At 45.8% G+C, this 21,678-nt stretch overlaps 1 protein-coding gene across 1 annotated transcript in view; it reads left to right on the forward strand.

Moving 5' to 3' along the window:
• NUP153 (nucleoporin 153) overlaps nt 1-21,678 on the forward strand; it is a 1,189,258-nt gene that overhangs the window by 81,526 nt on the left and 1,086,054 nt on the right. The window lies entirely within an intron of this gene.

A 21,678-nucleotide genomic window follows, 5' to 3' on the forward strand; every position in this document is an offset into this window, starting at 1 on the left:
CGTTTTCTACCGTCTTTTATTTTCCTGCTGCTACTAACTTTTCAATATTCAAAGTCTTGTTGGTTCCTCACTTTCCCTCTGTTAAACTCAATATTTCTTCATTAGTCTTCTCCCGACTGGCCTATTGTGCCGATTTCCTCTTTGGCCTGCCTGCATCTCATCATGATCCCTTGGTTCCATCTTCCACTTCTCAATTGAGCTCTTTGCACATTCTCCCCAGATACTCTTCACTTCTGCTCTACACTGGCTTTCTTTTGAAAATCTTGTACTTTATAATTTGAATTGTTTTCAAGTGCCTCACGCCTTTTTATCTTCCTTAATCATTCTATTCCCCAGCCTACTCATTTTGTTCTGAATCTTTCTTCTAACGTTCCTCTTGCTCCATCCTGTTTCCATTAATTTGCTCTGCTAGTTTCCATTAATTTGCTCTGCTTGTCCTGAAGAATTGTAACTCCTCCTTTCTCTGCGCTCCATATCCTTTCCTCTTTTCAAGTCCATATAAAAAACAATCTTATCACACTGTTTTATCTTCTCATGTGATTTGTACCGCTGGTTACTTTGTTCAGTGCTTGGCCCCAAAGCAATATAAAAATTCAAAAAATACCCCCAAAAATACTAATTCTGCAGTGTAAGTCATATGACTAGCTGCTTGCCACACCCATACAGGCACAACTCTGCAATAGGATTCATACTACCCACCCAGCATTGTATTCCCATGATGAAGCCAGTACAGGAACAGCACATCTCTCATCCATACCCGCATATGCACAACTCCATCTGCCCACCACACTGATCGACCACAGTTAAAAGGGAGGGGAGCAGAAGAAATGCCTGGGAAGGAAAAAATGGTTGGAACAAATGGGGAAATTAAGGCATGCAAGGAGGGAGAGGTCTAGTCTATCAGTTGCCAAATTTGGAAACAATATTTGGGTTCTAATCCCAGCTTCCTCACTTTACCAGAATTGTGCAGTTTTGGGCAAATCCTATCCACTTCAAGTTCTGTTGACTTAGTTAAGAAAATGAAACCAACTCCAATGTCAATAGCGTTCTACTGTTTCAGAGAATGTGTTCAAGTGGCTAATCTGGGCAATGGATAGGATTAGCGATTCTTATCTTGGCTTCCCCACTTGTGTAAATTGTGTGATTTGTGAGCATCACTTTAGCTCTCCATATTCTAATTTGGTTTTCTGCCAAACATGGCAGAGCTTGATAGGATAGAATTGGATAAGTGTCTTCAAGCAATAAATCAAATGCGACCCACACCCTAGTGGGAGCCGCAACACAGCCTGTCCACCTTGGTAACCCTTTAAAACACTGATCTCTGCCCACACCAATCCAGAGAGAAATGGTGATGTAATCCAAGATGATTGCCTGAGATTTGTTTAACCACACCTGCCTAGACAATGTGACCAGAAACTCTGAATTGCGAGCATGAACCAGTGAGAATAAGTCATGGGGTTCGAGTATGGGAGGAGACCCAGCCAGAAAGAAGTTTTCACCTGGAAGAGGTGATGCAGGGTATCTTTTGAAGCTTGGGCTAGTGGACCAGAGTTCTCTGAAATTAGCACAGATTTTAATCTGGGTCGATTGTACTCGAGAGCCCCGATTGTAGAGCTGGGCGATATATCGAGTGTTGGAGATCGATATATTTTCAAAATCTACATTGACGAGACAATATCACTAACATCAAGATGTATACATTACAGGGCCTGCAGTAGCAGCCCTGTAGGTATGGTTGAGTTGCTCAACGCATAGGAAGAACCCTTTTTGAGTGGCTTATAAGTTTGCCGCACCTGGACAAATCCATACCAAACTTGGCAAAAACAAGTATATGGCCCCGTCGGATAGATGGATTCTGTGAAGTTTAGTGAGGCTTCGTCGAAGGGGGGGAGTTTCAAAAAAAACATTTTTTTTCCATAGGTGCAATGGAAAAAAATGTTTGCTCACACCTACAGCCCAAACCGCTGGAAGGATTTTCACCAAATTTGCTGCAGAGGTGGCGGCTTTGTCTCGAAAGTGTGCTTTTTGTAAATTTGGTGTAAATCCATTTTTTAAACAGCCCAAAAGTAGGTACAAAAAATTAGTGAAATCTGCGATCGGTCTGCTGACTCACTTCCCTATTCGGTCCACGGACGGGCATCAGATTGGCCTAGAGGGCGATATGATGGCCGCAGACATCGGACGTGCCCACTGATTGGATGGTGAAAAGCCTGAAGTGCATCAGACTTTTTGGAGTGCCAGCCATGTTGGATTTGCAGACAGCAGCTGTTTTTCCGAACACCGCTGTAAAAACATTAAAAAATTGCACTGGTCAAACTTATCAATCTCTCGGGAGGTGAGGGGTGATGGGATATGGCCAGAAGAAGCCAACAAACTGGTGTTTTTCATCCCCGAAGTCCGCCAACAGTCCAGATGTTCATGTACAGTCCTGCGATGTTCGCGAACGCTTCAGATGTTCAGGGACATCTATGCCTATTTCTGCATTATAGGGTTGGTGAAAAGCAGTTTTTGGATGGCTTATAGCTTTGGCGCCACTCAATGAAACCATGAACATTTTGAGTTTTATTGTACACCTGATTCTGAATGATGCTGGAAAGTGTGGAGCTGTTTTGTTAATGGGGAACAAAACTAGCGGGGGTCCCGAAATATTGTAATGGCTTATAAATGTGGTGCCATTTGACGAATCTGCACAAAAGTTTGCAAAAAGATTGAAAATCTAGATATAAATAAGTTAGGTGTGATTTTACCAAGAGGGGGCTAAATTGGAGGGGCGTAAACATTTCTAGATGGCTTATACTTGTTGCCATTTGACGAATGTGGACAAACGTTTTCAGAAAGATTAGACCCAACTTTAAATGTTTGTGTAAAGTCTGATTGGATTTTGTCAAGTGGGGGCTCAGTTATAAATCTTCGCTTTGGCCGTTAACTTGGGCTGCCAGGCGTTATCCATGAACGCCACATTATTCCCTTCAGCGTGGAGTGTTGGCAGAGTGTGGCTGCACAGTGAGGAGTGATTACCCTGCTGCTGAACATTTTTTCCATTGCCATTCTTTTCCCATAAAGCCTATACTCCCACGCAAAATGTTGGGAGAGTGTTTGCCGAGGGGATGTCGAATGGTGTCAAACCCTCTGACCCTCGAACACAAAGCCAACCAAAATACTCGAGCATGGACTCAGAAAATGCAGACATTGCCTATCTTGACGGCCGCATCGGCAGAGCAAGAAACCAGCTCTGCATTGTAGGGGTGTAACGGTATAACATTTTAGATACTGTGAACAGCTTAATTGAACTATAATAACCGTCACGTTGATTATACCGTTTTAGGGCCTGCAGCTATTAAGTGAGCTTTTCAATCTGATTTGGAAAGGCTGCAGCAAGCAAGTGCTGTGCATTCTGGATCTTGCACTGTGGGGTGTGGTGTTTGGCAGACAAGAGCATAGGGAAAGTGAGGCCACATTAGTAAATGCAGCTGTGATGCTGTGACCGCCCTTTCTCTGTAATCAGTAGTTGGGTTAAAGATCAGCTGATTTGTAGTTTTCCCACCAATTTGAAAGATGGGGGAACTACACATCCCAGAATTCAAAGAGGGGAATGAACTGGATGCCCTTCTGATGCATGGCTGCAAAAAACGTTAGCTCTGTAGACTGTATGAACACTGGGCCATCAGTGCTTTGTGCGAATATATAAACTGCTCCCTCCCCTCCTGTCCTCTGTGTAGATTTACACATTGGCACTAGAGTTGTTGCTTTGCTTGATCCTTCACCTGCCTTCTGCATATGGCACTGGACTGAAGCCGGTAGTACAGATTCTACATTCAAATTGAAGTATCCAGAGCAGTGGGGGTGAGACTTCTCAGGTCTATCCTCGATTTGTGACACCACCCATGAAAGCATTCCTCCGTCTCAACTCGCATGACAAGCGTCCCAATGAATTTAGACCTGGGGAAAATTGTAATGATGGGGCTGTGGTGATGTGGTGGTCTAGGCCATATGTGTGCCAATATGTATTTTAACTTTGTCATTTTCAAAAGGTTTTTGTGCCGCTATCTTGGTAAATGAACATGTATTGCAAGAATCAAGAAACTCTGTCCTGTTGGGAGTCACCACTGACCACGTAATCCTAACATTAGACCTTTATAATAGACCAGGCAGATGTTAAACAAGGTATAGTGATTTGATCAATATGCAACCTCTCGGTGAGTGTGTTGGCAATGGCATTTTGACGAAAGAAATACAATGACATGGGCTTGCAGACCTCATATGAGTGACTTTTCTCTCTTCAATGTGATAAAGAGTTATCAAAACAAACTTATGAATGATCGCAGCGAGGGGTCATGATGCCTATGCCGTGTGGTACCAAAATAAAGCAGGTCAAAGCCGATATTCAAAGCGATGACCTGTGACTGAGAAGCAAGCTCGTTGTTCAATGTGCATTTTAACACTAGGCACTCTTTCATTCAAGGTGATCGAGTTAGCGCCATGAATGACCAAATCTGCAGCCGCCTTAGATTCTTAGAGGACCAGCTAAAAATGTGCAGACACAAGTTTCAAAATGCTGACAATTTATGACTGTCAAGAAAATATTTAAGATTAGTTAACTCCACCTGCTATACCGCGATAACCATGATATACCATAATTTGGCAAGAAGGTTATACCGCCATAAAAGCAATACCGTGTCACCCCTTCTGCATTGACATCTCCAATGAGAGCAACTTGCTTCTAAATGCTGTGCCAAACGAACAGTTGGCCGTGCTGTTCTCTAAGACAAACAACACTGATAATCGCGCGGAAATAGACAAAACGAAAAATAGTCACGAGACGGAAAATCAACTGATCCGGAAAGGACTCGAGGTATGTCCACCTCGAACTGTCACCCCAACCCGGCTCCCTCATAATGTGAATTTGCCTCCAATCCCCCACTCTTCCCTGTTAGACCCCAACCCCTAACACACATAATGACTCACCGGATGCCCGCGAGGGCCCTGAGAGCTATGATGGTGCCTTGGAGCTGCCGCGACCTGCTGGTGCCGTCTCTGCAGCTGGGTGCTCGCTCGCAGAGGAGCTCACGCATGCGTGCGGAGCTCCCGAGCAGGCGGGGCACAGTGCAAGGCTTCCGCGACAAGGGGAGGAGGAGAGGGACCTTGGAGAGACAGATGCAGAGCACATGGAGAGACGTACACAAGAGCCTCAATGTGCATTTTACAAGGAAGGAGTCTTTCCAGTCTCGAGGCCCGATACAAAAAGCAAACAATATGACAAAAATGAAAATGCCTGTGACTCACCAGTTTACATGGATGCACAAAGTGAACTAAATATGTAGGAGCTCAAAATGAAAACAAGATTTTCGCAAATAAAAAAAATCTTAGAAAAACAAGAAAAATAAAACAAAAGCCAAGCGGCTGTCAATTCTAACAGTGGAAACATGTTAAGCGCCCTAATCAGCAGTGTCTGAGCCAGAGTCAAATAAACTGGTCGAATTACAAAGAAAGAAAACCGAGGGTCTTCTCCCAAAAAGCAGATCCAAATCATTTTCTACTTCTGATGCAAAATCAATAGGATGGCACGTCAAAGTTAAAGAAGTTATAACCAACCAGTTAAGTTCGACAACCAAAAAGCAGGAACCACCCAAAAATACACAAAGTGCATGTGCCTGGAAAGAAATCACGGACAAGGATTTATTAATGGTTTCAGGTCAACATGATTCAAATATCCTCCTGGACACGGATAGTCCGCAAAGCATGACCGAAGGCAAAAGTTTTGAACAAGACAAAACTCGACCAAGCAAGAAATCTTGCGAACCTGTAAGACCTGAACAAATTAATGAAACTAAATCGCATTCCAAGCATACCAAAAGTCAAGAAGGCAAAGACAGTCAGATATCCTAAATGCAGAATCAAAGGGCCCTTCAGCCAAAACTAACAAACCAATCAACACCACCTCCACATCAAAGAAGAACTAAAAGCGTGATTGGACTTAAGCAAGTCGTCACTAAATATGGTTCCCGGAAAGAGCCAAATCAATGAGAACAAAGGAAAAGCAGATAGTAGAGCAGGAGGATCCTCAAAACAAAATGCATGCAAACCAAAGAAATCAATTGCTAGAGAGCTCAAGGAATGACAAGCGGAATGACAAGCACCATGACTCAGTATGCAGTAACACTTTGACAATGAGTGCTGTAGAAACCTCTTTTGAGGAAGTCTTCAACAAAACAAACCAACAAGAAGACGTACCTGCCTCAAGACCCCATGAACTACACAAAGAGGGCAAATGCACACAAACTTTAATGGCGGGCATCATCCAAATGCAAAGAGAACAAAATGCTAAGTTACAAGCTGCTATTGGCTCAATGATCAGAACTACAAAGACCAAACTACACTATTGGCCTTAATGCAAACAAGATTAGCATTTAAGTCCTATATAGAAACTACAAAAGAACGTAGAGCCAGAGAAAAAGAATCGGAAAACGTCATCGTCAAGACACTCATCGCCTTGATTGAAGAGGCACGCGACGACAAGCGATCTTTCCTAAGTTGTTTCAGTCAGTCAGTTGAAAATCCAAACAACTGGAGGTACCTCCTGCACATTGAACGAGTGTCCAACCCAAGTTGCAAACCACATTGGAAATAAACTGGAGGGAGTCGGTCCCACCACAGACAAAGTTCTTGTGACTAAAAACTCACAAGGTGTCTCGGACTTCATTGGTACAACAAAACCAACCAACGAAAACGGGACAAAAAATCCCAGAGAATCTTCATTAAAGACACTGGAGCAACGGCCAAAAAAATTAGAAGATGCCCAGGGGCAGCTTCTAAAACAAAGATATATTCTCCATCTTTGATCAAAAGTGCAACATAGAACGCCCGGAAAAGAACTAGGAGCAAGAAAACTCCAGAAGGCCAATTAAAAAAAACCAAAAAATCTATCAAAGACAAAAGTAACGAACTCGGGCACAAGAAACTTTATTCGAAACATAAAACCCCTGCAGGTTCCTGTGCCAAATCAACAACTGAAACAACCTGTAAATCAAAATGAAGTTTCAGCTCCAATAAATCCAAAAACTCAAAGGCAATTTGCACGAAAAATCATAGAACTAGAACAGAGGGATGAGGAGTCTGCAGAAAATGAACAGGGCTGTCTACAATATCGGTATACAATGATGAAAGCTTTACAGACTTTGAAGGTGACGAGTCCAACAACCTAATTGAGGAAACGGAGCCCAGCGAAGGAGACTCGCGGCTTTGCTACTCTGCAGCAAAAACAAGAACTTTTTTTTTTTAAAACAATTTTTTTATTTTATAAACGCACCAAACATTTCAACCAATGAGGACATTCGTATCACATCGTTACATTCACAGGTCGTGCGTCGCAGTCCTCTTCCCCCCAGCCCCCTCCTGCCCCCTTTAACTTGAGCCCCTGATTCAATGCCAGCTGCCTGCACGTCTCCGGGTTTATCTTCCTCGTCACTCTCCCCATGTCGTCCTCACTAAGTTCGGCATGGGAGGGTCCCACCATTGTGGCTACCAGTTGCCTACAAGCCATCAGGGGGTCCCACCTCCTCCCCCTTCCTACTGATTGCTTCATTCATACCAGACTGCTGTTTCCGCATCTGCCCACTTTAGGTCCGCCCACCGCGTTTCTATTCTAGGTCATTGGGCTGCCTTCCAACCCATTGCAATTCTTCGTTTGTCCAGGTTGCAGGCCAGGTGTCATGATGCCCACTCCCGGGGAGCCGGTTCAAGCCCTGCGTCCTCGAAAGCGGACACCCAGTCCCCAAGGAAGGACCCAGCAACCCCACATAGGGGCCCTTTGGACAGTGTCCTGGCGCCCACGGCGCCAGGCTCATAAAAGACATCAGTCCTGGCGCCAGGCTCATTATGGAAGTGCTTGGGTGCACTTACCTGATGCAGACCATGCTGCAGGATCCCGGCCTCCTTGACGCCTGAACGGAACTACTTTACCTGTGGGACTAATTTACCATTCGGGCGTGGTCGGGGAAGGATACATACCTGATTGGAGGAAGGATACATACCTGGAACTTCTTCCAAGGCTATTTAAACCCCACCCGAACAGCCACACTTGCTTCGCGGTGTTCTGCATCTAGCAGCTGCAGCCGGATGCTCACCATGTCTGCTCCTGCATCCTGACTTCTGCCACGCCTGCCAGCATCCTGGATCACCTGCAACCGAAGAGAAGAGAACAGAAGAAGGAAAAGTCCTTACCTGCTAAATCCGCATCCCGGAGACATCTCGCTGACAACCCTGAAAAGGAAGACTTTTATTTAAAAGCTCATCGCGTCGATCGCTGCAGCGCCGCATTCCACAGGGCGCCTCCATGTTCAGCAGCGATCATCCGGATTCGCAGTCACGCCCCAGCGCCTAGGGAGAAAAAGACCAGAACAAAAGGTGAGAGAGAGAGAAGGGAATAAGGAAAGCTAAATCTCCATGTTAAGACTTACCTGTTGATTCATTCCCTCTTCATTTCGGGTCCGCGCCGCATCCTGGCATTTCCGGACCCCGGCCCCTAAGGGGGGGAAAAGGCAGCGTTAATGAGCGAATGAAAAGACATTACCAAAAAACGCTCATTAAAGACTTACCTGATTTCTACAAGGATTTCACCTCTCATCTCGGGTCGGTGCCTGTTCCCGGCATTCCGTACCCCGGCTCCTATGGGGGAAAAAGACACTAGCATTAGTACATTAATGCATGGACACAAGGGGAACCTCTTATCAAAAAACTTACCTGGAAGCCAAGCAAGTTTGGTTCTCACCAATCCGAAAATCCAGTGAAGTAACTGGATACCCACGCGCCCCTGCATCAGAAGCAGGATGGAGAGCTCGTCCTTCCAGACCCTAAGAAGGATACTTCTGCGAGCCAGACAAGCCAAATTTGGGGGCCCGGTCCAGTCAGTCTTCCGAACCCTGCGCATCACCTTAGAAGAGGTCACAGCAGCGCGAACCAGGCCAGCGCCTCCGTGGGAGTCATGTGAGCGTTACACCAGGTCCTTCATCTTACTAATGTGCTTAAGGTTGCGTGGTCTGGCAAAACCCCCCAGCATGTATGTCCACGCTGACTCCACCTGCAGTATGATCCTTTTTCCAGCCAGGCGTAGCTTAACCTCTATTCAAAATCGCCCCACCTCTGGGCAAGCCCAAAACATGTGCAACATCCCGGCTTACACCTCCCCGCACCTTGGGCATTTCTGTGTCACTGAACTTCCAAATCTGGCAATTTTGCTAGGGGTCATATATGCCCTGTGGCTAACATATAACTGATCTGCTGCAACCTCGCATTTCGGGACACCTTGTGGTACCTTTGTGCCCTAGCCCATTGTCCATCCAGCATAGGTTCTCCCTCCTCCTCCCAGTCCCGCCTCATTGTAGCTCATTGTCCACCTTGGTCATCAATAGCTCACATGCGGGAAATTTCGTGCCCACCCTCCGATACATCATACATCGTCTCGATGGCCTTGTCGGGCTGCGCCGCCCAAGGTCACCTCTCGCACCCGTTTTGACAATTCTTGTGTGGGTGATATGTTGGCCTGTGTGCACCCCGGTATCCTCCATCAATCTCTGAAAATCCAGTGCCTCCCCCTCTTGCCACACATCTCCAAGGATCACGAGGCCCATCTGCTTCCAGTATCTGCAAATCCTTTTTATCATTTGCGGGTCCTCCCCACATAGCGCCACTAGCGGCACCTGTAGGGAGCATGGGGTCAGGTTCCCCACTCTTTGCCAAGTTTTACTCCATAGTTCCCAGCCTAGTGTCGGCAGTCTCGCCCATCCCTGCAACCTTGGTTTGAGCAACCACACCACCTCCCTTAGAAAGAAGGGGGTGGTATCCCTGCACAAAAGCCTAGATTCGTACGTCTCTTCTTCAGACAGCCACCTGGCCACACACTGGAGCTGTCCCGCCAGGTAGTATAGCTCGAAGTTGGGTAAATTAATACCCCCCCCCCCTTTCTCAAGAGTTTTGCAACTTCCAAAGGGCCACCCTATTCCTGGAGTTATGCCATATGAAGCCCCTGCATAGGCTATGGAGTTTCGCAAAAAAGCGTTTGGGGGGCATGTACGGGATGGTCATAAAATAGTGTAACGGTCTCGGCAGGACCACCATCTTGATCAGGGCCACCCTACCCAGCATAGCCAGACATAGTTTGGACCAAAACCCCATGCTTTTCTTGATGCCTTCCATTGCCCTCTCCGTATTGTGTTTATGCTCCTCCTCGGCCGTGTGATATATATCGATTCCCAGATATCGGAATGACCTGGTCTGCCAAGGTATCGGCAAGACCGGTAGGTGCCTACGAGGCCCCTTATATCTGCCCAAGGGGAACATTGTCGATTTCTTGGGTTTTACAGCTATGCCCAAGAGGGTGGCGTAGCGTTCCATCACCTCCAGGACATATTGTAGGTTTTCCTCTGGGAAGCGCAAGTACAGCAGCATGTCGTCGGTGTACAATGATATGAGGTGCGATCCTCCCTTCGTTGGGATCCCTATCTCCCCATACTGTTGCCTGAGGCAGATTGCCAGAGGTTCCAGAGCGAGGACGTAAAGCATGGGCGACCAGGGGCAGCCCTGTCTAGTGCCCCTACTAAGTTGCCACTTGTCAGATTATTGCGCCAATTTTAACCCTGGCGTTTGGGGAGCTGTATACCATTTTGACCCACCTCAGATACACCAGCCCAATCGCATATTATTTCAGCGCCGCCAATAGCCACAGCCATCTCAGAGTCGAAGGCTTTGATGGCGTCCAGCGAGACTATTGCCATCTCGCCGGGGTTCTTCTCTGTTCAATAATGTGTTTGTCTCCTATGATTGTCGGTTATATTCCTACCCGGGACATAGCCTGTTGATCAGGATGCATCAGTTTGCCTATGACACATTTGAGCCTGTTGGCCAGCGTAGCTGTAAGGATTTTGCTATCTTGGTTAAGCATCGATGGGGGTTTGTATGACCACAGTCCATGCTAGGCTTGCCTGGTTTCAGGAGCGGAATTACCACCGCCTCCCTCGGGGACTCCGGCAGCCTCCCTCTTTCAAGCTCCTCATTTAACATGGCGAGCAGCGGGGGTGGGGGGGCGGGGGACACCTCCTGCCTGTATGTCTTGTAGAATTCACTTGGGAGCCCGTCCGACCCCGGAGCCTTACACATGGGTAGGTGCTGTATCACTGGCTCTAATTCTTCTAGTGTGATTGGGGCATCAAGGTCCTCCCGTTCCTCATAGTTTAGGCAAACCTATGTCTTCCAGTGGTTCCTGAATCTCACGGCCCATTTCTTCCCCCATGTCCCCATAGAGGCTTTTATAGAATCTAAGGAAACCCTTGTTGACTCCCCCCTGGGTATCCCAAGTCTGGCCATTTTCCCCTTTTATCTCCCTGACCACTGCTCTCCTGCTCTCGGTGTCTCATTTTTGTATAGCCATGCTAGCAGCCTTCCAGGTTTGTCACACACCCCCCCCCCCCCACCCCCTCCCTGCATGTTGCCTTTCAATATATTTTTTGTAGTTCAAATTACATAGTCTGTCCCAGTGCTCCCTGCTAGTTTGTTGTAACAAATGTACCCGTTCGGCATCCTCCTATGAGGCGCTCCCCTTTTGCATTATTTCTTCCAACTCCTCTGTCTCCTGCAGCTCACTCTGCCCCCCTGAAGCCCTCTGGATTTGGATATGGCTGCACCCCATACTACCACTTCGAACGCTTCCCATAAGGTTCCCTCTGACAGCACACTCCCGTGTTGAGGTCGAAATACTCGACAATCGCCTCCCTCAACCCCTCACGGAGTCCCGAGTCTTGCAGGGCCTCTGCTCTGAGCTTCCAATTCGGGATTCTCGCTCTAGGGGGCTGGTGCCTCCATTCCAGGATCAAGGGAGAATGGTCTGAAAACACCCTGGCCTTGTATTCCGAGCCTATCATTTCTCCAACCAGCTCTGAAGCAACAAACATGTAGTCCAGTCTCGTGCGCAGGTTGTGTGGGGCCGCGTAATACGAGTACTGCCTATCTTCTGGGTGTAACTGTCTCCAGATATCCTCAGCCCAAAGTCTCCCAGCAGGGCCTGTAATGCTCTCGCTGCGGGGGTGGGCCTACTTAGCTTGCTATCCGACCTATCCATTTTGGGGTGTAACATGCAATTAAAGTCCCCGCCCAATATAATCGCTTCGTCCAGTAAGGGGCTAATTTTGCCAGATAGGGCCCTAAAATAGGCCGCCGTGTCTTGGTTAGGGGCATATGAGCTTATGATGCACACTTCTCTATTCTCCAGTTTCCCACGCACCACTATAATTCTACCATCTGGGTCCCCTGTAGACTTCAGCAACTGAAACGGTACATGAGGTGCCACCCAGGTGACCACCCCCTCGCGTAAACTGAATATGTGGCTCCCGTGGTAGTCCCTCCACTTCCTCTTGATCACTTCTAATTTCTCCTTCGTAAGGTGGGTCTCCTGTATCAGTGCCATATCCACTTTCAGCCTTCTCAACTACATCACTTTCTTCCTCTTCAGTTAACTGTTGAGGCCCCTCACGTTCCAGGTTACAATTCTAAGGTTACCCGTCACCATGCTTAGGTTGTCCCCCACCTTCCCCTCCCGGTTTCTCACTCTCGCCTAGTTTGACATGAACTTGAGCTAGTTTCCCTCCCGCCCCCAACATAAACTCCTCAACTAACCTCCCCTCTCATCCCAACTAAAAACACTTCACACCCCCCCCCCCCCCCTTCCTTACCTCCTCCCTGCCCAACCCCAACTGGTGCCCAGCTCCATCCCGGGATCTCAGGCTCCCCCACATTTGGTCCTGCCTTGGAATGCCGAGGTCAGGAACCCAGCAGAGCGTCGCCGTCCTACCGGTAACCTAACTGGTCTGTTTGTGGGGGTGTGAGGGCTGGTCCCATTAGGCTCCTATGTGTTGTTCTGAGTGCCCGTACTCAACGTATCATATGTGCGCAACCCTGATCGCACTGCATCGGTAGACTATATCCTGGCCTGTATTCTAGTCCCAAAGTTTGAGCCTGCAACACCCTGGGTACCGCAGTCTGTCACTGATCTGCGGCTCCTTCCTGGAAACCTGATTCCGGGGGACAACTTTGCGTATCCAGCCAGTCTGTCGCATCCTCCGGGGTATCAAAAAACAGTGCTCTATTTTTATGGAACACTTTCATCTTAGCATGGTAAATCAGCATGTACTTATAGCCTGCTTCGCCCAATCTTCTCTTCACTGCACCAAAGTTCATGCGACGGCGTTGCACCTGCAGGTTGTAATCCGGGTATGCCGTTATATTTGCTGCCTCCCTTCCGGAAATGCTCAAGGTTTTTTTTTCTCGGCCTCTGTAATTCAGGTTCTTTGAAATGACCGGCCTCGGTGGGGAGGGGCATCGGTAATGGCCTCCTCATCAGGGCCCTATGCGCCTGTTCCAGCGCAAACCCCGAGTCCATGCTCCTCCAATTATCTCTTGCAGCAGCATTGATTCTTTGTACTCCGTGGGGCTGGGTCCCTCGGCTCCCTCCGGCAGTCCTATGATGCGGATGTTGTTCCTCCAGGCGAGTCCCTCTGCCTCCCCTGCCCTGCTTTCCAGGTTGCCCATGCGTTGTTCCAGGACGTGGAGCAAGGATTTGTGAGAAGTGAATGCAGCTGTATTCGGGGCCACCTCCTTCTCTAGGTCACCTGTATGTTCTGCCAGCGCTCTAACTTCTTGCTGGATGAGATTCACCTACTCCTGTACTGCCCCAACTTTGTGATCCAGGCTGCCTTCAGCTTGGCCATGGCCGACTCCAGTTTAGGGGAGGGAGGGGGGCCCAAGCCTCCCCTAAGGCAGCCGCAGGTCCGTCGTCCAGCTCGCCCCAGTTGGGACCTCTTGCTATTTATACTTCAAATTGCCTCCTGTCGCGGAGTATTGTGATACTTTGGGGGCTCCCAGCTGTCCCTTGCCCCCAAAGCTGCCCGCTCCTTGTCTTGTATTCCTTTGCCGCAGTGTGCTGCTTGTGGGCTGCCAGCCGCTCATTGTTTACGTTGCGACTGGCCTCCAGCTACGATGTGTTATGTTTGTAGGGGCCACATGTCACCCCGTGCCCTCGGGGATACCCGCTTCACGTGGTAGAAGCTACGGCCACAGCGTACTCCCTGTGAGCCTGCAGCCGTTATGTAGTTACAATGTCACGCCCAGACCACAGGGTTCTTTGTTGTGTTCGTGGGGGCTCCCAACCATCCCCCATCGCCGGAGCTGCTCACTTTATGTGGGCTACGGCGTTGGAGCTTGTGCTCTGTGTGGGCTCTGCCTCCAGCTGCGGTGGTCCCCTTCTGCATTCCACGGGCTCACAATCGTCCCGTAATTTCAGCGCTGCCCATGCTGCATTTTACCGTTGAGGCAGCAGCAGTCCTTTGTCATGCTCCCCGGGGGCTCCCAGCCTTCCCGATGCGCCAGAGCTGCACGGTGCAAGCCGTACGTTGCGTCACTGATTAGAGCTGCCTTGTCCATCCGCTCCTGGCTGACGGCTGCACAGTGTCACAGTTGCCAGCCTCTTTGTTCTCGGGGCGCTTTCCTCAGATGTTCTTTGTGCGCGGCCGCCATTTTGATGACATCCCGCTGGCACGTTTAATCTCCTCACTGCATGTCCATACACTCATAGTGTACCTTTTTGGGCTGCAATCCAATGTCCAGCTGCACTCGCTTGCACGGATCTATGGGACGGATCACAGAGCTCTCAGGGATTGCAGCCTACTCCATGGCTGCCTAGCCACGCAAAACAAGAACAATTGGACGCAAAAAACAAAACTGCAATCAAGAAACTCAAGGTGCTTGGCTCATTGATTATTCAAAGCAACAACGCTTATTCCAACCAAAACAAGCAGCAACCCAGAACTGAAACTTGAGGCAAACAATCACTCTGCCTCCTCGTACAAACAAATTCAATCACTTGGAAGAAGTCACAAAAAAAGTCCAACATTTACAAACTATCTCTAGAACGGGTTCTATAGGCTAAGGATGAACTTATTATGAATCGGTCCAACTTATTGAGATTGATGCATAATATTCTGCAACATAAGTGTCTTTCCCGAATGAAGCAGAAACAGATTTGATCCACTTACACTTAAGAGTAGGTTTGAAGTAGGTTTAGTTATCAGCTATCGATGAGTTGCGTGTTGTGGGCTGTGACTTAAAACCTATCCCCTCGCTGGAAAGCCATAACAAGCACAAGGTATATCCTAACAAAAAAACAGATGCGCAAAGAGCACAAAGTACAAACCTAGGAGGATGAAACAGATCATAGACCAATCAGATTTTCTCCAACTGTACTGAGGTCCACATGCATTAAAGATCATGGTAAAAGGCAATATAGATGAAAAGTCCCCGGAAGATGGCTTGTTTGGAAAGAAGACCCGAAAAACAAACGTCCTGGAACCGGCTTGCAAATACCTTATCCTCGGCAGACCAAGATTAGACCTAACATCAGAAAACTGGAAATGAGTTCCAGATAGCCACATGGAATTCCAGAGGCTTTAAACATCCGTTTGAAAATATTGACCAGGATCTAATGACAGCCGAAGTTATTTGCATCCAAGAATGCTAACTACAGGAAACTCCAACGCTTGACGGATACACCTGCTGCCTGAATAAAGCTATCGATAGGGAGACCTTCGGCTGGACTACTTACTATCATCAAAAGCATTCAAAATAGAAAATTGGTGAAAACCATCCAACCGTCACCAATGAGACAAATAACAGTTCTACAGGATGACTCAACGGAAACAAATACAAATAATCTGTACTGGAACAGTTAAGCATAAGCTGGAGCAGACTTCGTAACCAATGTCACTAAAGACATCGATGACCTGAGAGCAGAGTATGACAATCCAACCCTCTTTATTTGTGGAGACTTGAATATAGATTGCCACAAAATATCGTGTACCAAAGATTTGCTACCACAACACCCATAAAAATTCCAGGATGCAGATATGGGTGCAAGAAATGTAAAATGAGATCTACACATGGTAAATGGCAACGTGGAAGGTGATCGGCAAGGAGCTATCACTTGGACATCCTTTAATGCCAAAGCAACCTTAGGTTTCTTTGGGGATGAACTTAGACACGCCTAAATCATATCATTAAAGATCCTAGAAACAACAAAAGTGACCACAAACCTTTAATCCTAGCCTGTATCAAAGACTACATCAAAAAATCTGGTAAAAATGACTTGGAAGTATGGCCACAAGATCAACGTAAACCAAGGCCTAAATCGATTGAGGCTAACCGCTAAGAACTTGCCACATTTAACTATGGAAATTAAAAAATGGCAAGAAGATGAGAAAAGCAATGTGGAATACGAAACGTGCTCAACGCTGTTTCAAGAAGCCAGGAGTCAACAAACGAAGCCAGAATTGCAAGGCTACATTGCTTTGACACTAATTTGAATGCAAAGAAAAAACAGCTAGCGAAGGATCTACAAATATTTAAAAAAAAAAGTCAAACTAAGAAAAACAAAATGGGTGGGGGGGGGGAAACTCTAGGCAACATACCGTCATTGGGTAAAAACATAGAACGACATTAAATCAAATGGATTCAGAGCAAATGCTAATGGCACTGGACACTATCAAAATGCATTTTTTTTTCTGGACTCTGATACAGAATGCACAAAGCCTTAACCAACTGAATCCAATCACTGAATCCAAATGGTCCGCTCACTTCGAAAACCTCGATCGCCAAAACACCACTAGCAAACCTGCATGGTCGCAAAAAGAACCGCATTGCTGGGCCATAAAATTCAGTAAACGAAATTCTGACCCTGATCAAAAAAGCAGTACATCCCGAGCGTTGGGGCCAGTTGGACTGTATTAAAACAAGCGCCGGAATTATGGGCTGAGATGTGCAGCACTCTTTTCAAAAGAATAAACCTCAACAAACCAATACATACCTTGTGGAAACTAGCAGTGGCGATACCCAGTTTTAAGAGAGATCGAACTTTACCAGTGAATTATCGTCCAATATCATTACTGGACGTTCTGGGCAAAGTATACACAGGCATCCTGCTCAAAAGATTGAAGGAATGGATAGCATCTAGCAAAAATTATGATCAAAGACAAGCCTCTTTGTCGAAAAAGTAGATTGTGGATTAAACCTGCTTATTTTAAACCTTTTGCAAATCCAGACCATAAAGGAAAACAAAACACTATTCCTAGCATGCATTGACATGCCTATGGCTTTCGACAGAGTTGATAGACTAATGTTATGGGATAAACTCGAGATCAAGGGCTGCCCACAAGATCTTTTAGCAGCCATCATTAGTCAACCCACTGACACAACGTTGCAGGTATGACCAAATCAAGCCGGGACACTAAGCATAGCTATCAACACCGCAAGGACTAAAACAAGGGTGCCCCCTGGCATCGATCTTGTACAATTTCTTCATCCTAGAAATCTAGGACAAAATGGACCCTGAAAGATCATGCTCGCCGTGTCTAGGAGGAACACCAATAGGCCATCTACTGTATGCAGATGACCTTATCCTGCTTGATACCCCTCCTATTGGCCTACAACGTAAACTAGATGCACAACAAAAACTGGCGAATGAAAACAATCAAAAAATAAATGCAACAAAATCAGATATTGTCATCAAAAATCCTCGAACAAAAGTAAGGAAACCCTTCAAATGGTGTCTCAACAGTCAACCAATCCCTACAAACTAACGCACAAAATATTTAGGAGCCATCATCAGCAATGACTGGGGGGGACAAACCATGGATGCAGCATTTATACTCAAAGATGGACCAATTAACAGACCAAGCCTTAATTCTTAAAAGGCGATATGGACCATTTTCCATAAGCGCTCGTGGACTTCTACAACATGAAAATAGTACCTGCAATTACATACGCAGGTGATGCTGGCTTAAGTATCCCTTGGAAAACATGGAATAAGCTTGAGGGGAGATTTTGGCGTAGAATTTTAATAGTGCCAAACAGTGTACCGATTGGCGTGATATACCACAAACTTGGATTCCACTCGCTTCACGTGAAAATCATTTGGAAAACTAACTACATTCAGAAAAATAGAGCTCATTGAATGTCCACCACAATATGAAGTCCTAAAAAAGAATGAAAAATTACCATTGTGGACATTAACAGCCTGGAGACAAAAGTGCACGGAACTCCTAAACCAAATGAGCGTAAGCCAAGAGACCTTACGAACCCATCCACAGCGGGTCAAAACATTACTTATGTCAATAGACTGGCCGCAATCAGAAGCCACGCGGGCAGCCTCACTTGGGCACACCAACGAAAACACTAACCAACAATCCTAAAATATTACCTAAATATCTAGAAAGAAGTGCGAACCCCAAACATAGAGACCTTATTGTGCGCTTCAGATTAAAAATCCTGAGAACAAAGCAAAATCTAAAGAAATATGGCTAGACGAACCATAATAACTGTTGATTTGTGTCACCAACAAGAGGAATCATTACAACATTTACTGATCTGCGAAAAACTAGAAGCAGAAAGAACAAACCTTCTGAGCAAAACTTTATGGACATCTTGTGGTCTGGACTCTGAATCATGGTGGAAGGCTATATATGTACACCCCAACCAAAAAACAATCGGGGCCCCGAGAGTCTTCTTAGAAATGATGCTGACCAAACTTGTAGCAACGACCGACGATGGAAAATTTGAGTCTACACTGTTAAAATAGCCAAGCAACTCCATGCATTGGACTCACTGCATACTAACATTAAAGACATGATATAAGGAGGAGAATCTCTTGCTTGGCTTATGAAGGAAAGTGAAAAGCACTTTTCAAAGAATAAGCAAAACGTATTTTTATATACTAAATGCTTATTAAAAAAAATAACACAAAATGCTAATGGAAATGTTTGAAAATCATATTGAGTCTGCACTTTACTGAGAAATGTAAAGTAGATGGAGTCTATATAAGATTTATTTCTTCTATTTTTTAACTGTAAAATGTGGTTCCTAAAGGAACTTTTCTTTTGTTTTTTGATGTATGCGTTTTTTTTTTTTGGCAGGAATCTTTAAAACTTGGGGAGGGAAGAGGTACTAATATAGAGGGAGAGGTGGACAGGGCAAGATGTTGTACATGTGTTAATTCTAAGAGGGTAGTGTATCTCAAACTCGATTACAGCTTAAAAAGCACTTAGAAATTGATTCCCCCTGCATAGTGGTGTGTTGCAGTATATACAGAGGACTGTTGTATTAGAAAGATATGGATCAACAGCTTATTTTATTGCTTGGAAGGTAGCTGGTGGGATTTTGTCCCACATAAGTAGTCTTTGTGGTTACAGTATTGTTTGAAGAAGATGAGGTGGAGGAAGACTACCTATAACTTGCTAAGAAAGGAACAACCTTTCTGAGAATTACAGTGGTTGGATTTGGTGTGGCGGCGCATGGAGGTGGTCGCGTAGGAATATTGTCCAGGTAGTCTGTGACTGAGTTCAAAGCTGCACTCTGCATTTCTCTTTGGTAGCTTTAGCATTTGGTACATTCCCAACAGTGGTAAAGAACTGCTGCATCCATGACTCTCTCTGGGTGTTAGAGGTAGGCACTTCCTCATCTTCTTGGTCCTCTTCATCGTCTGCGCTTTTTTGTGTAGGTCCTCCAGCTGGTTATGGCTCTGTATATTTTCTCAGTTATGCTATATCAAGTTTGAGACCTGTTGCTCTAACTTGGGTGTTACACTCTCAACTGCATATGCTCTGTTATAAGCATTTACCTTTTTGTTTACTGTCAAATCTCTGCTACCCTTTTGATGTCCTGATTTGGAATTGAGTTTATCACTACAACCTTGTTGAATGCTGATAAAAGTTCACTCGCTACAGTGAAATTATCGTATGGTGTGGCGCCTAGAACCATGTTATACGGCATTCGCTGCTTTTTGTCTTTCTGAAGAGTGTACTCTGAACTCCGATCGCAGTCATACATACGTAAGAATGTTTTACTTTCCTTACTGCATTCCATGGTAAATTGTCTTTCTCTGCCCTCATTAAATTGACACTTATGTAGCACATAGCTATTTAAATTACCATGTTCAATGAAAGCGCATCTTACCCTGCTCTCCTTTCTTGCCCTCCGTGCGCTCTCCACCCGCTTTTCCCTGTTTACTGCAAGTTCAAAGAGGCTAATTGATAGTCCAGCAGTAATCATCTCTTGCACTCTAAAGTGGCATAAATGTGTGGCAATGCTAGCCCAGGAAAGCTATTTTTTTCAAATAATTGCAAAAGCCAGTTTGACTTTTATTATAAAAGACAGTCCTACAATGCCTTTCCCAAAAATAGAAGTTGTTACATGATGCAGAATTGTGGTATTGCTATTGCAAAACACTGCATTGTCTCAATGTATTTCAGTAAAGTGTAGGTCAGCATATATAAATTTGTGCCAACTATTTATTTTGTTGCGGGACGGTGCATCATCTTGACAAGTGTACACTTATGAAAATGTGCATGATCACACAGCCAAATGCTTTTGCTAGCAATGTTAGTTCTGACTTGCTACTTGCACTCGCCTGTGCATCTGGTGCCTATGAGCTGATCCCAAACTCCTTGGCATTCTATCTCATCACTCTGTTGCTTTATACCAGCAAAGTGAGCTGGCCGCAAACTACAATATTACACCTAGTTTGTCCAGTTCTCTGCCTGCTCCGCCATCCACTCTGCATAGTCACTTACTTTCCTCTTCCGTAATGAATACACAAAGCTAACTAGATTGTTATGCAAAGTATTTATGGTTCCATCTAGCACGTACATCTACAGATCTACTGCAGTACCATACACTGTAGTTTGTTTCTAGAGCTCCACTATTATGATTACGTTATATATTAGCACCTGGCGGAGAGAGCTGGCAAATTCTTAGCAGTCATGCCCTTCTCTGAAATTGGTTTTTAATGCAGTAGATATCAATGACTAGGAAGGGCCATCTTGTTCACATGAAGTCGTTGCTCATCCTGCCGCAAGACCATACTACAGTATTTCAATCTCAGGCTATGACTTTCGTTTAACATTGGAAACGTTTTGATTTGTGGAATGTCTGACCTCCTTACACAGTAAATGATAGGTCAAGCATACAATATACAGAACATTTCCCTGTGCAACACTTGACTGCACCCATCTGCACAGAGCCTTGCACTGAAAACTGTTTTTAGATTGGTCTATTGATGCGGCCATCCTTTACATTTTACACACGTCACTGTCTTTCTTCCGTGGCTCCCAAAAATGAATTATTGCTAATTGTGTCTTGTCAAATTCTGGTGACATTAAAAATATTAGGACAAAATTGGTAATCCAATATGTTACTTGCCTTTCGTCGAAAGACTGGTCTGATTTGCTTTGGTCTTCTGCTGGCTTTCCCTGCTGCTTGCGTACACATTACTCTTGAGCTACTAAGCTTTGGTTTCGCAGTTGTTTAGTTCCTTGTTCTGCCCAGATGTTCCTATTGCCCCACAAGGTAAACCGTGGCAGAATGGTACAGGAGTATGTGTCCTACTGTGACCAAGATGGTAGCTAAACTGGTGGGTATGCATAAGACGGGGCGCAAAATGTGCACTAAATGATATTTGACTCTTGGCGAGTAAGCAATGGTGTACTGCATGTATGTGTAGAACTGAGGTGACGAGTTACTTTTTTATATGGCTAGCTAGCAGCTTATATGTTTAGGTTATCTTTCTGGAGCTTGTTGCTGCACATCAGC

Source organism: Ambystoma mexicanum, chromosome 5p (genome assembly GCF_040938575.1).
Source record: "Ambystoma mexicanum isolate Mex_15411 chromosome 5p, UKY_AmexF1_1, whole genome shotgun sequence".
In the NCBI taxonomy this organism is placed as follows: domain Eukaryota; kingdom Metazoa; phylum Chordata; class Amphibia; order Caudata; family Ambystomatidae; genus Ambystoma; species Ambystoma mexicanum.